The sequence below is a fragment of the Manis pentadactyla genome, chromosome 10, assembly GCF_030020395.1.
Source record: "Manis pentadactyla isolate mManPen7 chromosome 10, mManPen7.hap1, whole genome shotgun sequence".
Taxonomy (NCBI): domain Eukaryota; kingdom Metazoa; phylum Chordata; class Mammalia; order Pholidota; family Manidae; genus Manis; species Manis pentadactyla.
Window position 1 is genome coordinate 59552602 of NC_080028.1, and position 17328 is coordinate 59569929.

The 17328-nt window shown below is 37.1% G+C and overlaps 1 pseudogene; it reads right to left on the bottom strand.

The window, feature by feature from the left end:
- The window catches only part of LOC118917293 (ribitol-5-phosphate xylosyltransferase 1-like), a 48135-nt pseudogene extending 31998 nt beyond the window's left edge, over positions 1–16137 (bottom strand).
- Positions 16138–17328: the final 1191 nt, after the last annotated feature.

Consider the following 17328-nt stretch of genomic DNA (forward strand, 5'->3'; position numbering starts at 1 on the left):
TTGTTGGAAATATTTAATTCCTTTAAGAGGAAACTTAAATCTCAGAAGCAAATAGGACAGAGAGCTGGAATTCAGTAGTTCTAGGTGATAGGTAAATGGGAAACATATTACTCTCTCTTCTTTACTGTAGTAAAAAACAGTCATAAAAGGAACAAGACATGTTTCATAACTCACATATTATATGCTGCTTAGAATAACAAATATGACTGAAGTTTAATATGTACTAAATATTTTTTTATGAAGCTATCATTGAAGGTTTATTATCAAGTCCCCACCCCCAGTGCAGTCACTGTCCATCAGTGTAGTAAGATGCCATAGTCACTACTTGTCTTCCCTGTGACCTCCCCACACACATGTGCCAATCATGTCCCTCAATCTGCTTCTCCCTCCCTCCCAACCCGCTCTCCCCCGCCCCTCCCCTTTGTAGTCCATTCTTAGGAGTTTATGAGTCTGCTGCTGTTTTGTTCCTTCAGTTTTTTTCTTTGTTTTTATACTGCACAGATGAGTGAAATCATTTAGTACTTGTCTTTCTTGGAATGGCTTATTTCACTGAGCATGATACCCTCTAGCTCCATCCATGTTGTTGCAAATGGTAGGATTTTTAAAATTCATTTTGTTATCATTAATCTACAATTACATGAAGAACATTATGTTTACTAGACTCCCCCCTTCACCAAGTCCCCCCCACAAACCCCATTACAGTCACTGTCCATCAGCACAGTAAAGATGCTGTAAAATCACTACTTGTCTTCTCTGTGTTGCACATCCCTCCCTATGCCCCCCACCCCACGTTATACATGCTAATCGTAAGGCCCCCTTTCTTTTTCCCCACCCTTATCCCTCCCTTCCCACCCATGCTCCACAGTCCCTTTCCCTTTGGTAACTGTTAGTCCATTCTTGGGTTCTGTGATTCTGCTGTTTTTTTTTTTTGTTCCTTCAGTTTTTCTTTGTTCTTATACTCCACATATGAGTGAAATAATTTGGTACTTGTCTTTCTCCACCTGGCTTGTTTCACTGAGCATAATACCCTCTAGCTCCATCCATGTTGTTGCAAATGGTAGGATTTGTTTACTTATTATGGCTGAATAATATTCCATTGTGTATATGTACCACATCTTCTTTATCCATTCATCTACTGATACATTGCTTCCATATCTTGGCTATTGTAAATAGTGCTGTGACAAACACAGGGGTACATATGTCTTTTTGAATCTGGGATTTTGTTTTCTTTGGGTAAATTTCTAAGAGTGGAATTCCTGGGTCAAATGGTATTTCTATTTTTAGTTTTTTGAGGAACCTCCATATTGCTTTCCACAATGGTTGCACCAATTTACATTCCCACCAACAGTGTGGGAGGGTTCCCCTTTCTCTGCATCCTTGCCAGCATTTGTTGTTCCTTGTCTTTTGGATGTTGGCCATCCTAACTGGTGGGAGGTGATATCTCATGGTGGTTTTAATTTGCATTTCCCTGATAATTAGTGATGTGGAGCATCTTTTAATGTGCCTGTTGGCCACCTGAATTTCTTTTGAAAAGTGTCTGTTGAGATCCTCCACTCATTTTTTAATTGGGTTACTTGCTTTTTTAGGTGTTGAGGCATGTAAGTTCTTTATATATTTTAGATGTTAACCTCTTACTGGATATGTCATTTACGAATATATTTTCCCATACTGTAGGATGCCTTTTTGTTCTACTGATGGTGTTCTTTGCTGTACAGAAGCTTTTTAGCATGATGTAGTCCCATTTGTTCATTTTTGTTTTTTTTCCCCTTGCCTGAAGAGATGTGTTCAGGAAAAAGTTTTTCATGTTTATATTCAAGAGATTTTTGCCTAGTTTTCTTCTAAGAGTTTTATGGTCTCATGATTTACATTCAGGTCTTAGATCCATTTCGAGTTTACTTTTGTGTATGGAGTTAGCCAGTGATCCAGTTTCATTCTCTTACATGTAGCTGTCCAGTTTTGCCAACACCAGTTGTTGAAGAGGCTGTCATTTCCCCACTGTATATTCATGGCTCCTTTGTCATATATTAATTGGCCATGTATGTGTGGGTTTATATCTGGTGCTTTCTATTCTGTTCCACTGACCTATGGGTCTGTTCTTGTGCCCATGTACTGTACTAAATACTTTTAAAAATACTGTTTAATCTATCTTAAAATCAGTCACAATGGTTCTGGATTCTTTACAACCTGTTCAACCATTTCTTTGTAATATGTTATAATCTTTTAATCTTTATTACAAAGATGCTGAAATCTTTCTTTTACTGCTAATTATTGTTAGGGATAAAGACTAACATTTTTATTTATTTATTTATTTTTATTTTTTTTTTTGAGGGCATCTCTCATATTTATTGATCAAATCGTTGTTAACGACAATAAAATTCTGTATAGGGGAGTCAATGCTCAATGCACAATCATTAATACACCCCAAGCCTAATTTTCATCAGTCTCCAATCTTCTGAGGCATAACAAACAAGTTCTTACATGTAGAACAAATTCTTACATAATGAATATGTTACATAGTGAACAGTACAAGGGCAGTCATCACAGAAACTTTCGGTTTTGCTCATGCATTATGAACTATAAACAGTCAGTTCAAATATGAATACTCATTTGGTTTTTATACTTGATTTATATGTGGAAGACTAACATTTTTAAAATGCCTTTTATAGTCAAGATACATAGGCATTTTGCACAGGTCATCACTCAACCTCTGTAACAACTGTGCAGAGTAAATTAGCCCCCATTTTGTACCTGGGAAAGCTGGCTTCAGTTGCACAAGCTAGAATGGTAACACCAAGTTTTGAATCAAGATTTGTCTAACTTCAAAGTTGTTCTCATGACACATTGGTTAACAAATACTAGAGTTAGTAGGTGTTATTTAAGACACAAAATCCAAATACATATTTTGTTCCTATGTGTATGTACCATGTGACTCCTATGACATTACCTACAATGATAATAACCTCAGGGATCAGAACGATGTTCTGAGTTTGCCTTGGACAGTAAGTAGCACTGAGATGGCCAATGATTCAGTGATTATATATTTAGCAATTTAGGACAACCTGCGGAATCTGAGGGGCTAGAAAACACTTTTGGGATAATGATGATGGTACTGATTGGTCTAAAATATTTATTATTGGCTGTATATGAATACTTTATTTCTCCCTTAGAATTACAGGCAGGCATAATCCTTACAGCATAAGTCTTCCAGTTCTCCTCCCCACCCTAGGTCAATTTTATGAAGAAAGAAAAGGAAACACTGAGAGAGGTTCTATGACTTGCAGAAAGCTAGTAGGCATTAGACAGGCAATGATAGACAGATGGGACTCAAATGTAGCTATTGGACATTTGTGTACCCAAACATTTTAAAGAGTGGCATATAAACTACTGTGTTTTTTTTTTAAGGACATAAAACATTTTACCAAGGATAAAATCAACAATTATCTAATAATATTTCAATTTCTAATTAGGTTAAGATAGGTTTTGCCTAAAAATGTTTCTGTCAGCATAATTTATCATAAGAGAATCTAATAATACCATGAGTCTTTAACTATATCCTGACAGATATATCTTTATCTGTTATTGTTTATCTTTGATGTAATTGTTTTAAAGTATTGTTCATAGGTTAAGGCTCTGAGATATAAAGCATTTTCAAATGATATGTTGAGGTATTGTTTTATATAAGCATATAATAGATGATAAACACTTATGCAGTGTTTTATAGTTCAGGAAACACTAATATGAGAGTATATATAAAATGGCAAATGAAATAATACAGAATAAAATTGCTAAAGTAGTTTAAATGAAAGGGGAATCAGGAGAGGAAGGTAAAGTTGAAATCTTTCTAGGAAATATAAGTATTATGAACAAAGGCAGAGATGCAGATAAGCTAGTGATTCAAGGATATATAAGCAGAATGAGATTACATATGGGCAACAGAACTAAGTTGGAGAGATGCAGTGGGCTTGTAAGGATAAAAAGTGGAAATAGTTGTAAGGCACTTAATACTGGTCACAGAGCTTTCAGTTAATAAATGTTAGATATTAGTAGGTGAAAAAGCAGGAAACAATATTCTAAGTGTACTATAATTTTAATTACCCATAGAAAAAACACTGGAAGTAGACATGACAAAGTGCTGTTACCTTATTTATAGAATTATGGGAAAAGTAGAATTATGAGTGATTAAAAACTCATCATCTGAATTTTCCAAGTTATAATAACCACTATTAGTCCTTTTTATTATATACTTACCTTAAAAAAAGAAATTTGTAATTTGAAAGTAAATGAACTTATTGCACAGGCCACTTAACCAACCATATGAAGTTGTAGCCTTGCTTGTAATAAGAAATGGCACTGAGATACTATTTCTCACCTGTCAAGTTGGCAAAAATCTGCAAAGTTGGCAATATAGTCTGTTGGTGATACTGTGGGGAGGCAGGCACACTCACAGATTTATCAGGATTTTGCCAAAATCTAGCAAAATTAACCACATTTATCTTTTGGCCCAGAAATCATATTTCTGGGGCTCCATCCCAGAGATACACTGGCAAAAACATGAAAAGACGTAAGTATGAACAAGCCTAATCACTCCAGCATTACGTATAACAACTAAAGGTGGAAACAAATACCCACTGGTAAGGAGACAAAAACCTTCCAATCAAGCATCCAATCAAACCTCTAGACTCCAGCGTCTAGATCACACTACCAATTTATAGGAAATACAGGAATCAAAATATGCTAACAGAGATGCAATCAGCAGCTCCAAAGCAAAACCAAATGCAGGGTAAACAATGCAACTTCTTCAACAGTTAGACTGCAAGGGAATAAAATTTGTCTTAAATTTTTAAACACTAGATATTTGATAAAAAGTAATTTCTTCATATTAAAAAAGGTAAATGAACTTCTAAATCTGAGTACTAAATATTAAAAAACAAATTTTTTGAGTCCTGAATATTTAAGATAAGATGAATTAAAAATCTTAAGTCAATCAGAAACAGATTAAGATGGAAGAAGACGTTTTATAATTTAGTCAGAAAAGCCAAACTACACTTTTCCCTTTAAAATTTTCAAAAACTCAGAATGTCTTGGACCTTTTTATCACAAAGGCCCCCAATGACTAAAAATAAGCTACATTTGAATAGGAAAAAACCAAAAGGCAGGACCATTTTTATGCAGTATTATCTTAGCTGGACATTGCAAGACTTCTGTTCACATACCATGAAATTGGGAGCTGTGTAAATGTTTTAATATCTGGTTTTAGTCATTTATTATAATGAAAAAGTACAGTAAACTCTGTTCCCAAATTATCATTTTTATGTGAAAGGAATGCTTCTAACTGCATTGATACACATAAATTAACAAAATGAAGTATGATTCATTCAGGGCACATCTGACTGCCTGGGAATTTCCACAGTTCCCTTTAGCACTTTGGTTCTTAGAGAAGGAATGTCAGCCCTTAATGATAATTGGCTTTCTGGACCTCAAGGCCAAGCTTAGGTTATGTTGAAAGCCACAGGGTCAATACTGTGGAGCTAGTTATAAATCAGAGGTTCCCAAACTTTCTTGGTTCCCAGTGCCTTCAGTGTCTCAACAATTTTCAAAGTATCTTCCATGCCAAAAGAAATGAGTAATGGTTCAGTTTTTTAAGTTGTTGCATCCAAACAACTTAGTATTTATGTCCTAACAGCATAAAAGCCACTTAAAAAAGCAATTCGCACATACTGAAACAAAAAAAATTCCAATTTCATTCTTTGCTAACCACAAATACTTCACAATGGGATGGATGTGTGTATCTGTTGAGCAATACACAACTTCTCACGCCCTGGAATCGTAGTGTACACTACCACTGTCATTACTGGTCCAGCACTGGGTTTTGGATGGTACTTGGATTTTAGCAAAGCAACCGTGGAAAACCCAGCTCCACAAAGGCCATCACTGAAATGAATGTAGGATGGTCTAATGCTGAGACTGTGAACTACCTTGAGTTAGTAGTTTGCATGGTGTCTGACAGGTATGGTGGCATAACTGTTTCCCACAAGCATTTAAAAGATTTTGTGTGCCCCTGGGTGCTTCGGTACCTAGTCTAGGAAGCACAGATTTAGGTAAAGAAATGTTGGGTTAAAAACAAATTCCTATAGGATTCAAATAGTTTGTGCGTGTTGGTCTGCCTGCACAGTTTCCTTCAAAACCATTTTTCCACTTGGCCACTAGAGAAATCTATACAAAAAATATACGTATCTTGCTTAATCATCTTCAGCTGCTTTTCACTGTCCAAGAATAAAATTCAAGGGACTTAATGTTGTACAAATAAGGTCCACCATGATCTAGCCCTTATCCTGAACGCCCAGTGTCAGCTATCCTACACCATTCACATGCTCTAGGGATTCTGAATGGCTTGCAGTTCCACGCACAAACCAGCTGCTTATCAGTTCTTAGCCCCTGGCAGTGCCTCTGTGGGAATATAATCTCTCACTGCCTTGTTAAATCCCATTAATCTTTTAAGACTTGGCTCAGCTATTATCTCTTCTAGGAAGCTTTCTTGATTGGCTCCATATCACCAGTTCTCCTCAGACTGGGTCAGTTGCCTTTCTGCTGTATTTCCCTAACAACGTCATAGAGTGTGCACACCTTTATTATTATGCTTTATATAGAGTATGGATATTATTTGTATGTTTGTTTCAACCACTAGTCTGTGAACTACCTGAAAAGCATTTTACTCACTTTGAAATTATCAGAGCCTACTATGAGTTAACTAGGAGGCACTCAGTAAATGTTGAATGAATAAACAGTAATTCTCTTTAAAGGTGTTATTACTCTACTAATTTAAGTTCTCCTATTGCATTTAAAATATGAATCAAGTTACAAAATTTCAATTTAATAATACCTTTTTCAGCTATATATTACATAAAGTAAGGCTTCTGTGTGAAATATTACAATGTATTTTTGTGTGATAAAAGGTACATCTTAATTTCCTAAGGTTATTAGTCAATCATCAATCATAAAAATTCCATTAACTGAAGAATAAACATATTTAAGGAGCTCATATACAAAACTTTAAAACAGTGATTTACTCTTCTAGATTTATTAGCATATATTTAATAGTCAGAACTTCTAGTTCTCAATATTTTTTCCCTTTTCCTCTTTGGTCCCATTAAAAATTTTCCTCCCAGTCAGTACTTTCAATACCTAGAAAGTCTGGAGGAAATATTCAAATATTGAGGTCCAAGCTGAGTATAAACAGAATATCTTTTTTAGAATCCAATTAAATTGTTTCATTTTTTTTCTAAATTCTAGAAGCACTGCTGAACAAACACTATACACACAAACATATATACCATTATTACAGTAAGTAAGTTATAGATAAAATTACTAATTTCCCAGTTAAGAGTCTGGCAAATGCCTTGATAAAGAGTAAGTGCACATGCCAAACCATGCATATGGCTCTGTCATTGAATTCTATATACCTTTTGGTTAATACATAGTTTTGGAAATTAGGTTTTATAAAATAGGTATACCAAACTCATGAATGAATAGTTGCTGCAATTCACCATGCTTTTGTGGTGTTCCTGACATGATTCCACACCTTCCTAATTCAGCGCTTGTGATGCAACACTCCCATTCTCAGACTGGCTTGGCTGGAATGGGAGAATGGGTCTTAAGAAAAATTTAACTATATTGCCTTTGTATACCAATGAAAATTTTATTTGAAGCCTGCACTTATCTATGGTCCATTATTTGGCTTAATGTAGTGTCAGTAACCATTAATATTATCTGTAAAAGCTTTCACTCACTGTGATGAGTACTGAGCTCAAAAACTTCTTATAGCAGTAATATCTAGAAATTCTAAAAATAGGATCATATTTTATTCTATCATGATTTAGAAATTAGTTCAAGTTTTCCATAAGTAGCAGATGCTCACTAAAATAACTTAAGTGGACTTGGGTAACAATGAATTAAGTAATTTGACATCTAGCTTTTATCAAATGGGTAGACATTTATGTATCTTCTAATAATGCCTGCACATGGATATTACAGGATTCTGAAGGCAATCTTATGGAGATGTGCAAAGGCCATGATGAGCAAAAGAGTCCTCCTAAGAAATAAAGGATAACAACAATAATGGAAACACAGAAAACAGAAAAAGGAGAACTGAAAGGTAGGAAGATGTTGTAGTACCTATTTAAGTAACAGTAAAAATAATAACAAGACTTCTATAGTGACTACTATGGGCCAGATACTGATCTAAGCACTGTACATCTATCAATGCATTTATCTTTAAAACAATCCTGTGATACAGAAACTATTACTTGCCTTATTTAAAACTTATGGAAATCTAGGCACATAGAGGTCAGACAGATAATAAGAGGTAAAGTTATAATCTGAACTGAGATATTTTGGCTGCAAAGTTCAGGCTCTTAACAACTCAGTCATACTGCTACACTGCCCAGAGGTGACAGGGCAAACTGACTCAAAAGTTCAGTTTGTCCCACATGTATTCATGTATTCATATCCTGAGCACAGGCCATGGATGTTATTGATTCAATGGCGAACATGGAATAATTTCTTCCCTTCTGAAACACAGAGATCTGCAAGTACTACATATATATTTTGATTCCATGTTTAATCAAAAAACCTTCAAATAACTAGGCATCACTTATAGCCTGCCTATATGGAAAGAATGTGCTGGTCAAGCCAATACAAGCACATGCACTGACTGTCAGGTCTATTTCCATTCTGGGTTATTTACTTGGTATTCTGGATTACATTCTTTGAACCTATGACTTGATAAGAATCAGCATTCATGAGCCTGATCAACCCTGGGACACTGATGGTATCCTTTTACTTCTGCTTCAGACCTATTTGTGGGGCTAAAATTAAATGACATAAGCTCTTTGTAAACTTAAAGATTTCTTAAACAAAATGTAGTTATACTTATTTACAACAAAGAATTCTGACAGTACTTAGAATATTTCAGTATCTTCAAGGCAACCAATTACTTCTGATTCACTTTTGGTCAAATAAAGCTGATGGTGGTGAAACATTTAAGTTAGTACCCAATATCCCACTCAATTCAAAACTTGTAATTTCATACATATTTATTAATTTTGGAAAAAGAAGTTATGTACATTACTCTTCATGAGGCTAAAACTTTAATATGTCATTTTAACACAACTGTCGACTTCCTTGAATACACAGTTCTACTAAGTCCTAAGAAAAAATAGCATTGATATTTGAGCATAAGATAAAATCTCAGGTAAAAACTTTAGAAGGTGTGGGTAAATTTGGCTTTCTTTTGGGAGTTAATGCTGTTTGCTCAAATCCTTTCCTATCATTACAGTAACACTGTATACTAATTTCTCTGTGAAATCTTAAGAATTTTTCTGAAAAATCTATTTATCATGGAGGAACTATTAGACTAATGCCTATAACACATACTTTCCCAAAACTAAAATATTAGATTTATATGCCTAATACCCATTTATTTTCAAATACTCAAATCCAACTACTGTAAGTTTAGGACTACACATAAAATTTTGAATAGCATTATATCAATAGAAGCCTGGGGGTGAAAAGAAAAATAATCATTACCAATAATAATTTAAAAACCTATAACTTTTGGAGAATGATTACTTTGAAAAGATACATGAAGTGAATTTACTTTCAAAAAACTATATGAAGAAAGAATTAAAGGAGTGAAAATTCCAACGATAGTGAGATTTTTCTCTTGACTTTTGTGGGAAAGACATGGAATCCTAACAGAAACCAGAATCTCTGGTGCACATTTTTTCCCCTAATGTAATTGTTACAAGAAGAAAGCAATTTAATATAATAATAATTTTTTTTATTTCAGTAAGAAAGCAAAATCTAGTAGAAAATAGCATTCTTTCATATACCAAAATTATCACAATTTTTCTAAATAAAGACCTTAATTCTATTTAAAAATTTTAGAAAATATGTAATCACAGATACGAGTTTTATAAAAATAAAAGCTCAAAGTCTTAAGAATATGCAGGTTTTATTGAATCTAAAAAATAAGATTTCTGTGTAGGACAGGGAATATGGTCAACAATATTATAATAACTTTGTATGGTGACAGATGGTAACCACACTTATGTGAGCATTTCATAATGTACATAATTTGTGAATCACTACCTTGTATACCTAATACTGTATGTCAACTATTCTTCAGTAGAAAAAAATTCAGGAAGAGATTTCTGGAGTACTGCAGTACAATGGTAATCTATACCATCATATTATGGTAGAACTCACAGATGAAATATATTTTAGTAAATATAATATTCAAAACTCCTAAGAACAGCTTTGATACTACTTGAATATTATAAAAATATGTGAACATGAGTATTATATGAAAGAGAAAAATGAAATTACTAAGTTTACATAGTATTTCTCTAAGAAATGGAATGATAAACGCTTATCAACAATCAAAATGTTAAAAAATTTGAAGTATGAACTTTTCTATATAATCAGAAATATTTTGGTAAAAATCAAACAAACATGGTTCTAATAAAAAGGAATATTTTATAACATCCAACTTCATAAGAAAATGTTCAGGATAAGATTTTAACTACAAATACATATTCATGGGATTTACTCCTCTCTTCGTCACAAGTTGAAGTAGAAGTATTCCCTATAAAAATATTTTCCTTATTTTTCCAGCACTTACATAACACATTGTATAGAAACACAGCAGAAGTTATTTTGCACAATTATTACCTGTAATGTGTTCTTTCTACAACTGAATTTCCTTCTCTCCACTTAGCCGTCACATCAGTGGGATCAAGTAAGCCTTCAAAAATGTGCTCCCAGAGATATAAACCTGGTATTAAAAACAAAGACAAAAAACATTTACTAACTGATTTTTTCTGGTATGTGAGATGTATTTATGTTCTGTTCTTTTATATATTTGAAATTAGAAAACCAGACTTTATTCCTCTTTGGTCCTTTGGCAGACAGTTCTACCAAGCAATAGCTCAAAATCATCAACATGGCAGCTAATGTAAGAGTGACAGAACTCAGAGGTTGTCAGTGTAAAATGTAGCAAAGTGTGGGTATTTTAAAGACAATAACGTCTCTTACTCAAAATTTGCAAAACCTCTAATTATCACTGGACCTTTACTAGGTATTTCATTCTGAAATGTGTTAATATTATAATGTAAGTTATTATATGACTAGAACTGTGTCTGTATTACAACAAACTGGGGGATTCACCATTTTGTGCCAAACACAACCAGAAGAGTTCATGTATGTACATATACATTCAATATTTCAAGGAGACAGTAACTCCTCTCTTAAACACATATCCCTCACTGTATGATGCCTTCTGTAGACAAATGTCATTCCATCTGTGTTCTTAGGGGAGCCCCTGATGTTTTATGACTTCACCTCAATGAAAGCTCTGAGAATAGAGGAGAGCAGTGCCACACAATGAGGTCCTCTGTAGATAACCTGGGAGCCCTGTTCACTTTTGCTTTTGTTGCCAGTACATTTGGTGTTATATCCAAAAAATCACTGCCAAGATCAATGTCAAGCTTTCCCCTATGATTTCCTCTAGGAGTCTTATGGTTTAAGATCTTATATTGAAGCCTTTGTTGTGAGTTGGTTTTTGTATATGGTATGAGGTTAGGGTGCAAATCCTTTCTTCTGCATGTGGATATGCATAAGTCCATGCACATCTTCAATCTTCCACCTTTGCTCCTTCTGGGCTACCGATGAACCAGCTCAGCCACTTGGTGGGACTTATCAGTCCACGGGCACCCACTCCTTATTGGGCCACTTCTCTCTCCACATAAAGTGAATGAGCAGATGCTCATTTTTTTGCCAAAAGCTCTGCTCATTGGGAAGATTTTCCATCACTAACATATTTCAAGGCAAACCTAGCGATGCTGCAATACAGTAGCAGTCCACCTTCAGTCAGCACTAATGTTCCAGGCTTATGTTTTTTTTTTCTTTCGCCTGGACATAAGGAAATTCCAGTGAGACAATAAGCATGATTTGAGTGAAAGGCATCAATATTGTAGTGGCAGGTGCTTAGCCATAAGTTTGTTCAGTTTATTTGTATCCCCTGCTCTGCTTATGAAGAAGAGAGTGGATCTTAAAAGTCCTCATCACAAGAAAAAACACTGTTTATGTGAGGTGATGGATGTTAACTAGACTTACTGTGCTCATCATTTCTTACTGTATACATATATTGAATCGTTATGTTGTACATCTGAAATTAATGTTATACATCAATTATATCTCAATTAAAAAAGATAATAAATTTGAATTGTTTAAGCCAGTATATTTTTGGCAAATGGTTATGGCAGCTATAGGCAACTATAAATTATGGCACCTGGAAATGCGGTGCTACTATAACATATACTTAAACATCTGTAAGTGGCTTTGGAAGTGGGTAATGGTGAAAGGCTGAAAGAATTTTGAGGTGCTTGATAAAAAAAGCCTAGATTAGATTGCCTTGGACAGATTATAGGTAGAAATATGGATGCTAATAGCCCAACTAGTGAGAACTCAGAAGAAAGGAGCACAGTAAAAAAAGCCTGTATCATCTTGGAGAATATCTAAATCATCATAAGCAGATTTTTGGTAGAAATATGTACATTAAAAGTGCTGCTGGTGAGGGCTCAGAAGGAAATGAGGAACATGTTATGAGACTGGAGAAAAGGGAATACTGGTTATACAGTAGAAGGCTTAGCTGAATTGTGTCCTGTAGTTAAATGATAGGCTTGGATATTTAGTTGAAGAGATTTCCAAGCAAAGTGCTGAAGCTGTGGCCTGGTTTCTTCCTGCTGATTACAGCAAAACGTGAGAGGAAAGAGAAAACTGACAGAAGAACTGTTAAGCAAAAAGGAACCAGGACTTGATGATTTTGGAAATTCTCAGCTTATTCAGATTGCAAAAGAGGTGAAAAATTGGGAGATATGCTTTCAGGAAAGCATGCTTTAGAAAGGTGGCTGAGGTTGTAATTGCATATCCTTTTACTAATGCCTCAGAAGGATAAAACGGTCAGAATATTCAGTTACACAGAGTGCTTTTGAAGATATTTGGTGTAATTTACAGATCTCCTCAGCCATCTCAGCAGAAAGCAGAAACAGAGATGGGATTTCCAGGGAAGACCTATGGAAGAACTCTTGTATAATGGAGTGAATCCTTGTGGCATACACAGGAGACCCACAAGTTTTTTGAGAACGTTGTATCAGCAGAAACACTGCCAGCTTGGACTAAAAAGGATGGAGAGATGTTGAAATGAAAGAAGGCTGTTGGACTCCAAAAGTTCTACCAGAAGGAAGCAGGCTGATAAAACTACTGAGTTGCAAATATATGCTACCCTTCACAACAAAGGAAGTGTACTCCAAGGGTGGGGGAGCTGAATGGCTGGAAGTAATGCTTTGAGCCACAAATTATTTCCTGGCCGTGAAACCTAATGGAGTTTTGCCTGGTTAGATTTCAAATTTACTTGACCAGTGACTCCATTTTCCTTCCATTTTCTTCCTTTTTGATGGGAATGTCTGCAACTGGTATCCAATGATTGTGCCTGGAGACTAGGCTGATGAAGGTAATGTCTGACAAAACTCATCTGGCCACTCTGCTAGACTGAGAAAAGTCTGAAAACATGAAAACCTGTTATGACATAGATTTAATTTAAAAAAGAATAGGAAGTGGGAATTAAAGGAAAAAATATAGACATTGTAAAGAAAAAAATTGCTACAACTTGACAATTAGAGGCCTGAGTCTGGGTACCTGAAATTTAGAAGTCAGTAGTAATTTCTAAGGATGTATATTTGTATTCAAGTTTGAATGAACTTATTAAACTCCATGGGCTGGGCATTATTCTCAGTTTATTTTCCTCTCATCTGGTACTTTCTATCCATATCTCTTGTCATACATACATCCAACTCATGTTTACAGGCCAAATAAAGATCTTTCTGCTTCACTAAATTCTTTGACTCTTCTGACCCTCTCTGAGGGCCCCATTCTTTCATTGAGCATAATATGTAACTTGGAACACTGAACTCTCACAGAAAAAATGCTTTTGTGGGTAATCAAGTTTAATCAGCGACATACAATATCTCCTTCTTGGACATTCACAATGAACTCTGGCATATTAAAGGCTCTGAGAGAGGCCTGACAAAAAAAAGCCTTGTTTTACTTTGTTAAGTTCAATGTTTCCCAAACTTACTTGGCCATCAAGGGCAGGGGCCACATCTTATACTTGTATATCAAGCATCCAATGAAATGATGCTCTGGTAAAACCAACAATAGAATATGTTTGTGCCTGTGTGTCTATGTAGGTAAAATTGTAATATTTCCAGAACACCTTGCCTGGCTTTAGTATACCTGCATATCAAGAGGCGCTCAAGGGTGGAGAGAAGTATAGCTTTAGTGCATTTGCATCATTCCTCAGGGGCAGAGAGAAGTTCATCTCCATATCAATGGATAATTACCTGGGTAGCTGAGGGCTTATCTGTACCTGCCAGGGGGTGGGCCGGAAGGAGGGGGCATGGTTTTGCTTCTGCTGGAGCAGGAAAGAGAAGGTCCCGGACTGCAGTTTGTAAGCTTAAATAAATGGATTTTAACTTTATTTCTCCTTTTAACTGATTTCGGTTTCAGAGATATTTTGCCCCAGGATTTCCTTTCCCCAGACATAGTCTATTTACATACATGTTTTCTAAGGAAAAGGAGAAATGAAATAGAGAAAAAGTGAAAAAAAGACATCACAACTTAACAAATGATGAAATAAACTATAAATGTATTAAAATAAGGTGAACTGAATATTAACAAAGTGCATTTCATGATACTTTGACATCTCTTAGCTCTAAACATTAACTTACCAATGGCAGCTTTGCCCCAGATTTGTACATGGAAGTCTGTTTTCCCTTTTGTGGATTTATTTAATATTTGAAGGCTAGTTTTAAGTCTGTGTTGTTGCTCATATTTTTTATCTCCTTCCCAAGGATTCCATTCTTCACTTTCCAAAGTAAACTGCTCTGTTTTAAAAAGAGAGGTACAGTGTTTATTAGTCAGGTAGAGCTGCAGTCGAAGATGAATTCAAGCCATTTAAATTAGATGTTAGGGAGTTCTGGTTTCATCCTAACTTTAGTATTTCAGAGAGGCAAAGCAACTTAATTTGAACTGGTTAAACACACACATTAAAAAACAAATCAGAAATTGTTATTAAATGTTAACATGAGACATGAAATGATCTCTCCCCAAAGAAACCTTCTAAAACAGCTGGAGAGTATGTATCAAGTGACAAGTTTAACTTTTGCAATTCTTTATACATTGTGTATCTGTAAACTATACGTAAAAACTGGACTTCAGAATGTAAAGTGTTCAACAGTTTCATATACTATAGTGCCAAATTCCGAAGAGGGAGATATAAACCCGAGTCGGATCCTGACAAAGGTCAAAATACAGGAGGGCATCAGAGCTTGGAGGGAAAGCCCCCTGGCCTTCTGAAGGCACTGCGTGTTTAGAGAAGGCTCTTTGTTTCCATACGGACACAGCTGTCTTAACTCCAGCTGCATTCCCTGGAATCCCTGGCATTTTGCGACACCACCTTCGATGTTTAGGGCACTGTTTCGGAGATGCGCGCGCCTGTCAGCCTCGGAGTGGGGAGTGAGCACGCGTGAGAGCTTCGGGCGAAGGCTGAGGCATTCGTACCGCTCCAACCCCGCGCCCAGGGCTGGCCGTGGAGAGCTAGAGGGCGAAAGGCCGCCCCGAGCCCGGACCGGAGGGCAGGGTCGGCGGCCTCGTGGCTCGGCCGTCCCCGCGCTGGGTCCTACCTCGGCCGCGTCTCTCCCGCGCCGGGGCCGCCCCCTTCCTGAGGCCCCGCAAAGACCCGGCCGGCGCCAGGCGGCGGCGCCCGAAGAGGACGTGGTAGGCGGGGTATAGGGAGAATAGGCAGTACAGGGCAATGAGTAACGAGCAGAGCCGCTTCCGCGTCAGCCGCATTCCACTCAGGCTTCCCGTCAGGCCGCCGCCGCCAGGGAGCAGGGCCGAAGGCGGAGCCGCGGCTCCGCCTCCGGGCGAAGGCGGTGTTCGGTGCAGGCCCAGGGCCTTACGGAGGGAGTCGCCAGACCCCGCCCAGCCGTGCGCAAAGCCCCGCCAGGCCCCGCCCTCCACCGCTCCAGGTGTCTCCTCCGCCTCCCCGGCCCCGGCCCCGCCCACGCTCACTAAAAGCTCAGGCTCCGCCTCCCACCCCATCCCTCTCCGCCACAGGCCCCGCCCCCTTAGGTGTAGCTGAGATCCCGCTAGTCTCCCCCTCTGGAATTGGGCGTAGGACGGCTGCACCATCCTCGCGTGGCTCCCTTACCTCTGCAGTGTACCCACGGTTCTTTTCAACAGTGCCTTCCCTACCATGTACATAAAGACTTCGCCATTATTTGACCGCAAAGCAAAAAGCCAAAAGTCAAAAAACAGCATCCATCCTGGTCCATGAAGGCCAGGTGAAGGAACCGACCACACCAATTTTGTTCAACACGTAATCCCCAGCCCTTAGCATAGGGCCTGCTACAATGACAGATGAATGAATACAAATGCCCGTTAACAAAGTTAAGTGGTGGTAGTGTCACAAGATTGACTAATGCCACTAAATGGTAAACTTAGAATGGCAAACTTTGTTATATATATTTTATCGCAATAAAAATATTTAAAAACTAAGTTTTATCACTGTAATGTGACTTGAATGCACACAGGCAATGCAGTCTTTTGTCTAATAGAGGCTGTAAAAATGAATGGTCTCCATTAATTTGCTATGTCAGACCTTGTGAAGTTGGGCTACAATCTCATGTCAGTTGTGTCCAGTTTTACTGTTCAACTTGTTGGGCAGTCTTGGTAGCCAGAGAGCTTGTAGGAGACAAGTGTGGAGCGGGCTTTTAGCGCCTCCAGCTGTTGTGTCCTGACTGGTTCAACTTTTTTACCCTGATGCAGGGTCATCTTAATGTTGCTGGGAAAAGTTTCCATCCCCTCCACTAGCAGAAATTTACCCTTTTGGAATTTTATGCTCTTGGGGGTCAGATCTCTGTTTTCCACCGTGACATCTAGATAATTTGATAAGGAAAATTTTATGACTGTAAGGAAATTTCGGTCCAGAGATGTGAGTTGACTGCCAAAATCACGTACTTTGTTAGTGGCTGAGCTAGATTATAATCTCTGTTCTCAGTTCTGTGTTCTTGCCATCATAGTGGCTGTGTATCTCATCTCCTCTATATTTGTTTTGTATTTTGCTTAGCAATATCAGATTCTAATAGCAAACAGCTTGAGTTTAACCATACATTTTAATTATCCAGTTTCCAAGTTGACTCTGAATAA